The sequence below is a fragment of the Gymnoscopelus microlampas genome (assembly GCF_963454915.1).
Source record: "Gymnoscopelus microlampas genome assembly, chromosome: 21".
Classification (NCBI taxonomy): Eukaryota; Metazoa; Chordata; class Actinopteri; order Myctophiformes; family Myctophidae; genus Gymnoscopelus; species Gymnoscopelus microlampas.
This window is the reverse complement of record NC_139958.1, coordinates 42,263,631-42,274,743: the sequence shown is the minus strand read 5'-3', so window position 1 is coordinate 42,274,743 and position 11,113 is coordinate 42,263,631.

Here is an 11,113-nt window from a genome sequence, read left to right as displayed (position 1 = left end):
GCTCCTAACTTTAATCAGAGGTGAGCAAAATGTATAAGCTGGAGGTCTGATGGTGATTGTGGACCCCCAGGCTGTGGTAAAGGGTTTCTACTGATTATGATTCTGGATTTTTACTATAGTTATATACTGTTCTTTTTCGACTCTTTGAAACACTTTCTCTCAACGGTGAACATTTTTTCAAGAAGCTTTAGCCTACTTGACCAGTTCTGCCCTCCTTTGCTTTTGTAGCAAATGAATCCTGTTGAACAGATCTGTTTTGGATCTTTTCCTACAGTTTAATTGTCTGACCACACCACATATGAATGCATTGTCTTAAAAAATAAGAGGTTTCTCCAACAAAGGATTAAACACACATTTTGCTATTTTCAGGAAATTTAGGTAGCTATTATCAAACATGACTTCTAGCTGTCTTGTTACTTACACCAGATGCAATCATGTATAGTACCATGTGCAATACCACAAATCTCCTGCAACATATTAATGAGCATGTCATCCCGACACAAAAGTGTACAAACATATTCAAATCAATTTGAATTCAAAGATTAGATTGTGAATATTCAGTATGTTTTTATATTATCATGAAAAAGAAGAAAATAGACGATATTTTTGCATGTTTTCAAAAGAAATAAACAAAAATAAAATGGGCCACGGACATAAGTGGACAGACATATTGATGACCCCTGCTTCAGGAGTTTATACAAATATTGGTCATTTGTAAATGCAGGCAGCAGGCAGCAGAAGCGTATCACATGACCAGAGTGGGGGAGAGAGAAAGAAGGCTGTCTCTAAACTCAGTTTACGCGAGAGGCGTGGGATTTGGTGTCAAATCCCAGGTCAAAAGCACCTGTTTGCCGATATTTTGGATTTAATCCCAAACCTGGTGTTTTTTGCAAAATCAATGTCATGTTCTCTCACAGCTGGAGAAGGAGACGGGAGCTGCAAACAGAGCGGGCCCAGCTCGGCCTCCCACCGCACTCGTTTGTGGCGGTACGTTTATTATTAAAGGCTTGCCTTACACTGCATTTATAGGACTGTACAACTCACTGGGGTTGTAAAAATCACACCCTGTGTGAAGGAAGCGGTGCCTTAGGGGCGGGGCTTAATTCATTTCAGTTCGTCCCTATTGGTGGTCTGAGTCCACTTACCAAATTTGTACTTGGTAGCATGCTGCAAACTGGAATGGTGGCTGTTTAAAGGCCAGCCAATGGGCAGACAGAGGGGGCAGGGCTTAAGTAATTACAGTTTGTCCCTATTGGTGGTTTTAGTCCATGTACAAAATGTGTACTCCCTAGCATGCTGTGAACTTCAGTTATGCCTGTTTAAAGGCCAGCCAATGGGAAGACAGAGGGGGCGGGGCTTCAGCAATTCATGCTCGTCCCTATTGGTGGTCTAAGTCCACATACCAAGTTTGGACTTGGTGGCATGCTGCAAACTGGAGTTATAGCTGTTTAAAATCCCGTGCTCATCCCGTGCTTGGGGGTCCCTGGACCCCTCTTTGATAACTTCAGCAATTCATGCTCGTCCCTATTGGTGGTCTAAGTCCACATACCATATTTGGACTTGGTGGCATGCTGCAAACTGGAGTTTTAGCTGTTGAAAATCCCGTGCTCATCCCGTGCTTATACGGGCGGACGGACATAACATACGCTGGGGGTCCCTGGAGCCCTCTTTGATAACTTCAGCAATTCATGCTCGTCCCTGTTGGTGGTCTAAGTCCACATACCATATTTGGACTTGGTGGCATGCTGCAAACTGGAGTTATAGCTGTTTAAAATCCCGTGCTCATCCCGTGCTTAAACGGCCGGACGGACAAAACATACGCTGGGGGTCCCTGCACCCCTCTTTGATAACTTCAGCGATTCATGCTCGTCCCTATTGGTGGTCTAAGTCCACATACCATATTTGGACTTGGTGGCATGCTGCAAAGTGGAGTTATAGCTGTTTAAAATCCCGTGCTCATCCCGTGCTTAAACGGCCGGACGGACATAACATACGCTGGGGGTCCCTGCACCCCTCTTTGATAACTTCAGCAATTCATGTGCGTCCCTATTGGTGGTCTAAGTCCACATATCAAAGTAGGACTTGGTGGCATGCTGGGAACTGGAGTTATAGCTGTTTGAAATCCCGTGCTCTAAACGGGCGGACGGACATAACATACGCTGGGGGTCCCTGGACCCCTCTTTGATAAGCAGTGGCACGTGTGGCCAAAGAGAGGAGAGATGGCATAGGCAATGTCCAAGTCCGTGTGTGTGTATGTGTGTGAGTGTGCGTGTGTTTGTATGTGTTGCTTGTGTGCCGTGCTCATCCCAGGCTCATGCGTACATACACACAAAGTCAAGTGTAGAGCGGTTGGCACCGCTAAAAAAATGTAGAGAGAAACGAAGGACACACTGGCGGATGGACGGACAGACGGGCGGACAGGGGCAAAAACATAGTCTCGGCCACGCCTTCGGCCTGGCAGAGACAATAAATGGTCTTCAATGTCAAGTGCAGCTACAGCATCTTTTGTTATGAATCATTCCTTAAAGTGTAACAGGAGTCTTAACATTTTCTTTGATATGAATTTTGTCAAAATACAGATAATTGAACAACAGAATGTACGGTTGAGATATCTTGTTTTATGCTCTTATTTTCTTACGCCTTGTTATGTAACACCTTGTTTGAACAACAACACTCTCCTCTAGAGGAACTATGCTTTCTTGTGGTTAAGATCAGCGTGACTCCCATTGTAAGAATGGAATGCAGAAGTTCTTTTCATTTACAGGAATCACTTCTCAGTCCTCCATGTTGACGAGTCTGGAATGTCGAGTCTCCATGTTGACGAGTCTGGAATTTTGTTTCTTCAAAAACAAACTCTGTAGACAGTAATAAGGTAAGCACTAATCTTCCAATACTACATATTAGAAATCAAATAAAATCAAGTCAGCCTGTACTAGTTACAGTAGACCACATAATAAGCTACTTTAGGTACTTTTAATTTAGTTGAGTATTTCTATTTTTTTAAACTTCATTTACAGCAGGGGTGTCCAAACTGTTTCCAAAGGGGTCCATATTTGGATATTCAAAAATAAATAGTAAGCTCACAACGCGTCACATTACACCGCATTGTGAGCTTGTAGATCTGTTATTTTTAAGTATATTCCGATGCCTATACGTTTGTAATTTTTGTAAAGTTTGTAAGTCAAATCTTTAGTACAGGCCTTTTACTTAAACTTTACAATATTATATTTCTATATAAGTAAAAATTCAAACTTCTTCCATCACTGCTCCCAGGCTATAAGACTTATGAACTTGAAGTGGTCCAATTGAATCTGCAAGGTAAAACAGCCTTTCCTGCCTCAGCCCAAACTTTATAGCTCAAGACCCAAGAGAGAAGTACGGTGTCTCAGGGAGACACCACATTTCTCTTTTGGGTCTTGTATACCAGTGGTACACAAACAATGGGTCGCAAGCCGATTTTGTTTTTGGACTGTGGACGATTTTAAAGTTGATACATCACACACACTTTTTGTGTGTTTTTACTTTTACTACAATTTATACATTATTTCAAAAGATGTTCAGATATTCTCTAACAGAATTTCATAAATTGTCAAGATAATAAATAGCATGTAGATCTGCTATTTTCATTATTAGGCCTTTGGTTAAAGGTAGGGTAAGTGATTTGCAATTATTCAAATAATTACAAAATGGGTCTATGTTCTGATAGTACTAGTTACCAGTGTTGGAACTAACGTGTTACAAGTAACGCGTTACTGTAATGCCGTTATTTTTTTCAGTAACTAGTACTGTACTCTAACGCATTTTTTTTTTTATTCAGTAACTCAGTTACCGTTACTACATGGTTCGTTACTCCGTTATTTTTTATACAGTATTTGTATATACAGCGAGGCGAACAGTGACTGAGTCACTGCAAAACCTTGTATCTCCATCATTTTAAATCTGTATATATATTTTTTCATATTAATGCCCTACTTCATCATACAAGAGTGTATGATGAAGTAGGGCATTCAGTGCACATTAAAACAACATTAAAACAGCATTAAAATATTCGCCCAAAGAAAAGGCAGTGAATCAGGCAAAACAGTGAAGACACACAAAAGTAGTGAAATTGCGACACATTGTGAGCTATTTTCACTATTTTAAAATGTTTTTTTAAATAAAAATGAAAAAGGAATGGTTTTGGACATACAAGGTTTCCACCCGACAGCAACGACATCATGAAGCCACTGACAGAGTGTGGCGGGGCAGCATCCTTCCATTTGAGCAGGACTGAACGTCTAACCAGCAAATATTTGGTCTGGTGAATGTGGTGATTCCATGCCTCCTGGACGTCCCCAAGATAAAGAAACAAACCTGGGGTGACAGGGCTTTCTCAGTGGCCACCCCCCTCCCTATGGAACTCACTCCCAGCTCATATCAAAGCCCCCCCTCCCCGCCACCCTTGCCACATTTAAAACCACCATCAAAACCCACCTTTTCAGACTTGCATTCCCTATCTGCTTTAAATCCCCCTTTTACCTGTAACATTTTAACATTTTTGTTTTGCTTTTTTTACCCTTAACTCGTTATAGTGACCCTAATGAAGTAGTTTTTGTTCGTTTTGTTTTGTTTTGTAAAGCGACTTTGTGTATCTAGAAAAGCTTTTAAAAATGGCATGTATTATAATAAGACAAAGTCAACCATGAGATTGTGAATTGTTAACTTATTTTTTTTAAAGATTTATTTGGGGGATTTTATGCCTTTATTTATAGCGTAAAGTGGAGATTTACAGGAAACAGGGAGATACATGCAGTAAAGATTGTCGGGAACGGGACTCAAACCCACAATGCACTGTTAGGCTACATACTGTAGGAGCCTAGGTGCCCAGACCACTAGGCCATTAGTCCGGGCCATTGTTAACCCTTTGACTCCTCATCTGTAAATGAGTCCAGTGACTCTGATTAGTCCAGGGCTGAGCATGTATGAACCTTTGACCTGAGGAGTTTACAAAAATATTGGTAATTCGTCAAATATTTTTTTGACATAAACTGCTTTTTCCCTGATAGTTATACTATTTATGCCATCGACATTAGCTAAATGTACGCCAACTACACGTTGTGTAGTGTAATGACGTTCAGTATTAATGTGTGAACACACACCTCTGTGATGATTTACACTAATACTAAATAATATGCACCACTAATATTAAATAAGGCTCAGGTGGTTAAATCATTCCTTACAGCAGCAGATGTGACTTATAGTCATTGGAATGCCTTCTGCCTCCCGCCTCCCTCCCCAAATCCCGCCCCTGGCAGACGTGAGAACCAATGAAATTGAGTGCTGCCCTCAGAAGGCATTCCTATAAGTCACATCTGCTTACAGCAGGTTAATGATTACACAATATTCTTTATTTACAGGAATTACTTGTCAGTCGTACATGTTGACACTGGAGGACAAAGCTTATAGAGTCTGGACTTGTTTCTTCAAAGACAAACTCTGTAGACCGTAGTAAGGTAAGCTAAGCACTGATCTGACTATACTATTTACTCCGTGTTGGGCATTAGTTGTTATCAATAATAATAATACACTATTTGTATAGCACCTTTCATGACATGAAATGCAGCTCAAAGTGCTTTACAGAGCAAGAATAAAGCACAAGTGCTTTACAAAAAAAGCAAAAATATCTTTTTTTTTAAAGCAAAAAAGAAAAGCAAAAAACATGAAACAACATTAAAACAGCATTAAAATATTCGCCCAAAGAAAAGGCAGTGAATCAGGCAAAACAGTGAAGACAACAACACAGAGATTAAAACATCAACTAAAAGCAAGAGTGGAGAAATAGGTCTTGAGCTTTAAAGCTATCCACAGAGGCTGCCTGTCTTAAGTGTAATGGGAGTTTATTGCAAGCCGTCAGCAGTGGTGTAATGGAGATTTTTTTTTCAGGGGAACGGTATTTTAATGATGTCATCTGCACACGCTCACCGCCACCGGTAAACCTGTTATGTAAAGTAGCCATTTGGGTAGGCCTACTTGGCTTGTGAATCTAGGGGGGTGAAACATTACCAGTGGAACGCCATGGTATCCCGTGCAGCGACCAAAACACCACTGGCCTTCAGCCTGTAGAAGCAGAGTGCTGCTTCATCGTGTTTTTAAAGTTATATTATATACATATGTTGATGAATTGAATACCTAGGAGCCCAATGGAAACAAGACCGCAAGGACTTTTTTGGTGTTATCCTTTATAGACAAAGTGATTGACTGTACTCGACTCGTGCTGTTTTTACATTTTTGTCTAATAAAATATTTAATAAATCAAAAAACAGTATAATACATATTACTTTTACTGTAATAATTTTCCTTTAGGACACCAATGTTTGTTTATGTCTTTGACTGACACAAACTCAAAACAATGACAGTGTTGCCTGTCTTCTCTCTCATGATTGCTATGCAAGGAACACAGACCTGTCTGTCACAGACCTGCATGTACGTCGTAACTTTGCATGATGGCACATGCTTAAAAAGAACAGACCTATAAGTTCACAATTTCTAACATCGCATTGTGTTGACATATTGTAGATCTGTACTATTTGCGCATGTGACAACCTCCTTCTATGGTGCTTGAATGGGCTGCTCTACTTAGCTGGACACACACACACACACACACACACACACACACACACACACACACACACACACACACACACACACACACACACACACACACACACACACCATCTTGGTCAGCAACAAAAACAAATCACGTTCATTGAAACGGTAATATGGACATAAGTAATAATATAAGTAATACTAATAAAATATATCACTGTTTTGGCAATAGTAATAAGTTACACTTTGTATTAATGGGGGATAGTAATAATATTACTGTTAAATATTAATAAGTAAAACATTACTGTTAGTTAATATAGTATAAAAATCTGTTTAACCAACCCTATATGTTGGTTATTTGAAAGGGTTGCACGTGTTGTGATCTTGTAGATTGGCTATTTTCAGCTAGAATTTTGAATATTTTTAAAACAAATCTTGTCGGGGTCCCTGGCACAAAATACTTTCTAAAGGGCACCTACATATTACTTTGGGGGTCCCGGACATGAAAATGTTTGCCACTGATCTAATCCAAATCAAGTCACATTGTGACCAATCCAGCTTGTGATCTAAAATCAGTCTGACACCCTGATTAAAGGTCAACATTCGACCTTTGTTAAAAATACTAATAATACAAAAAAAAAAAAAAAAAAACAGCTTGCTCTTTATGTATTGGGTTATGGTTAGTTTTATGATAATCTCTCAAGACAGATTCGGGGGGAAAAAAAGAAGGAAAAAAAACATGGGTTCCCAGAACGGGTTTATGATCAGTTGTATAAATTGGACCCCCATCTGTAAATGATATTTTGAATCTTAGCAGAACCAGAATATGCTGTTACAATAAATAACTTTGTACGAGTGTGTGAGATATGTGTGTGTTTTTTTTTTTTTACTAAATTCACTACAATTGCACGTTTATTAAAGGCAAAAATAGAGATTTGCAACATTTCACAGCATCGTGCCAGTGACATACAACTAAATTATGTAAATGTTTTTTTATCTTCTTTTGATAAACCTGTACTTTACATGCTGGACACTAAATCCTGATCTGTCCTCACATGAAACTGACATTTATTATCTGGCTGTATGATTTTTACAAACACACTACAGCAAAATCCTGATAACTGTTTAAGTTATCAGGATTCATTATTGAATTGAAGTGCAAAAGAAATGAACGTTTAAAAAATTGTTAGCAAAATCTATAGAACTTTATCTGAGATCAGATACTTAGCATGTTTATATCAGATATAGCAGTGCAGAAATTTAGTTTGAGCATAATAACTGCAATAATAATAATAATAGGCCTAATAATAACAACAACAATCCTCATCATCATCATCATCATCATCATCATCATCAATCATATAGTATTATTACAATTATCATTATTATTATTATTATTATTATTACCCTTATTATTATTATTGTTATTATTATTATTATGCTGACTAAACAATGTTTTCTCTGACAGGAATGGCTTACCTCAGGATTGTGTTGTTGGGATGGTGTCATTCTGGAAAGAGTTCAGCAGGAAACACCATTCTGGGGGGAAGTGTTTTTAAAACTGGAGTTCTAATGTCACGGCAGTGTGAGGTAAGACATGGTGAAGTAGCAGGGAGACGTCTGACAGTGGTGGACTCACCAGGCTGGGACCCCTACAGTACACTACAGGACACTCCAGAGATGGACAAACTGGAGTTCCAGAACATTGTGTGTCTCTGTCCTCCTGGACCACATGCTGTTCTTCTTACAGTTCCTCTTCATAAAGCATTCACCAAAGCACAGAGAGCAGTAGAGGAACACATGTCACTTCTGTCACATAGAGTGTGGAGTCACACTATAGTACTGTTCACCAGGGGAGACCATCTGGGAGACAGAAGCATTGAGCAGCACATTGAGGCTAGAGGAGAAGACCTCCGCTGGCTTGTTGACAAATGTGGCAACAGGTATCATGTCTTCAACAATAAGAAGAGAGATGACACCCAGGTCACACAGCTGCTGGAGAAGATAGAACAGATGGTGTCAGGAAACAGAGGTGGACACTATGAAGTTGATGGAGATGTTGCAGAGAAGTTGTCAGAGAGGAAGAGGAACATAGAGGAACATGTTCAGACATTAATGACCAAGACACACAGACAGAGAACTGTTCTGAAAGCTCTGTTTGAAGGTGATCAAATCTCTCTCTCTCTCTCTCTCTCTCTCTCTCTCTCTCTCTCTCTCTCTCTCTCTCTCTCTCTCTCTCTCTCTCTCTCTGTCTCTCTCTCTCTCTCTCTCTCTCACTCACTCACTCACTCACTCACTCACCACACACACACACACACACACACACACACAACACACACACACACACACACACACACACACACACACACACACACACACACACACACACACACACACACACACACACACACACACACACACACACACACACACGCAGCATGTGTATAGGTGGAGTTCAATGTCTTTCGTGAAGCCGGTCAAATTGGCAGTTGCCCAGTTATCCGACTAGTTGGGCATCAGGAGATCCCTGATGTCATTAATATGACATCACAGTGCTGATGTAATAGACTAGTGTCTAAGTACTTTGGTGGTGGGTAGCACACTGGTACTCTGACAACAGGTACAAAAGGTTTGTATAACCGGGTTAGACATGAATTCCCAACCTTATTTTGATAATGCACCTAATAGCTGTTTGTTGACTGACAGTAAGAGAGAGACTCAACCTTTGTGGGATTCCCAGTAAGGTGAACTTCAAAACAAAAGCTGTGTTTTTGATTTATTGATTGATTGAATACTTTATTAAGAGTTTGCAAAGAAAGGCACAGTGGGCAGTGGCACAGATTTATACAAAACAATGATAACAGGTTAACCCAATATGCCCAGGGCTTGTTTCCATTGAGATCCTGTGTTATCAATTCATCAAGACATTTAAAGACAAACATAATATATATGTTTTTTTTTACAGGGGCCAGTTACAAATTTGAGCCACCTGTAGGTGCTCTTTTAGAGCAGTTTTGAAGGAGGGTAAGGAGTCACATATTGTTATGACTGTTGGGATAGGACATTCCACATTCTGGTGGTAGAACGAATTTGACCCCATTTGTGTGCCAAAACTGGGTTCAGTGAGGTCAGTGGGGCTCCTTTTGCTGTTGTGCCTGTGTGTGTCTTTTATGCTATTGACGTAGTCTGACAGGTACATGGCTTAATGCGTATCTTGAAGACCAGGCCCATTGAAAGTTGCTTTACTCATGTCCTCTACCCTGAGCCATCCCACCCTATCATAATGAGCAGGGGTTAGGTGAGTTCTGGGTGTAATAGTGATTGTGTGATGCACGCCGGTTCTGGAGATACCCACTGATATGACCGACTCCACACTCAGCATTGTATTCCACTGGAGTGTCAGCTACAGTATACACACACTGAATCTAGATGGTTCTTCAGATATTTGACTGAAAGACACACACTCACAGAGATTTGTAGAATCTATAAACAGATTTGTATTGTATAATCTCAATGTTGTAACACGTTCTATGGTGGCTGTCTGGTGGAAATCTCATATGTGCAAAACCATAACTTTTCAGGAAATGGAAAAATAACCTGTGTTCCAATGGATTCAGTTTAGTTATCATTTGGTCATGAGCTCTTTTTAATACTTTTAATTGGTTCAGTATTTTAAAAAGCCCACTGGCAGACTTTAACGTTATTTTTAAATAAATACCTTTATAAACAGAGAAAATAGCCGTTCTACAAGCTCACAATGTGCCTCGATGCGACGCGTTGTGAGCTTGTAGATCGGAATGTATGATGAAACATGAAAAAGCTGACATATGGAGTTACGGTTTCTGTCTGACAGCAACGATATGAAGGCTGCTGTATAATTAAAGTGTGAAAGTGTGAATTAAAACTGATTTACTGACCACATGATTGAAATCTTCAAGGATCTATTTTTTCTATTTTCAATACATTTACATAACTGATCACATGAGAACATACAATATAATACCAGATGATTGATATATTAGTTATACTGTTCTGTGGTCAATTCAGACAGAATTGTTAATAATTAATATACTGTAACTTAATCTCTGAATCCAGACCTAAATAGTGAAATAGTGAACTAATGTAGAGTTTGTGTGTCAGGAGAACATCAGAGTCTACCAGATGTGAGGCTGATGTTGGTTGGAGGAGACCAGAATACGAGGAGCTTGGCTGGAGATGTCATACTGCAGGAGGAGGATGTGTTTCCAGTAAGGGAATGTAGTAATATTTTATGAACTTCATGTTATAATGAATGACCTCAAAGTAATAAATACATCAAATATGAATGCTTTCTGATGATAATGTGAAAGTATGCTGTCATGAATGTTTGAGCCATCATGTGACCAACGAACGGTGTTCAATACACAGAACTGTCAGTGCTCGCGCACACACACACACACACACACACACACACACACACACACACACACACACACACACACACACACACACACACACACACACACACACACACACACACACACACACA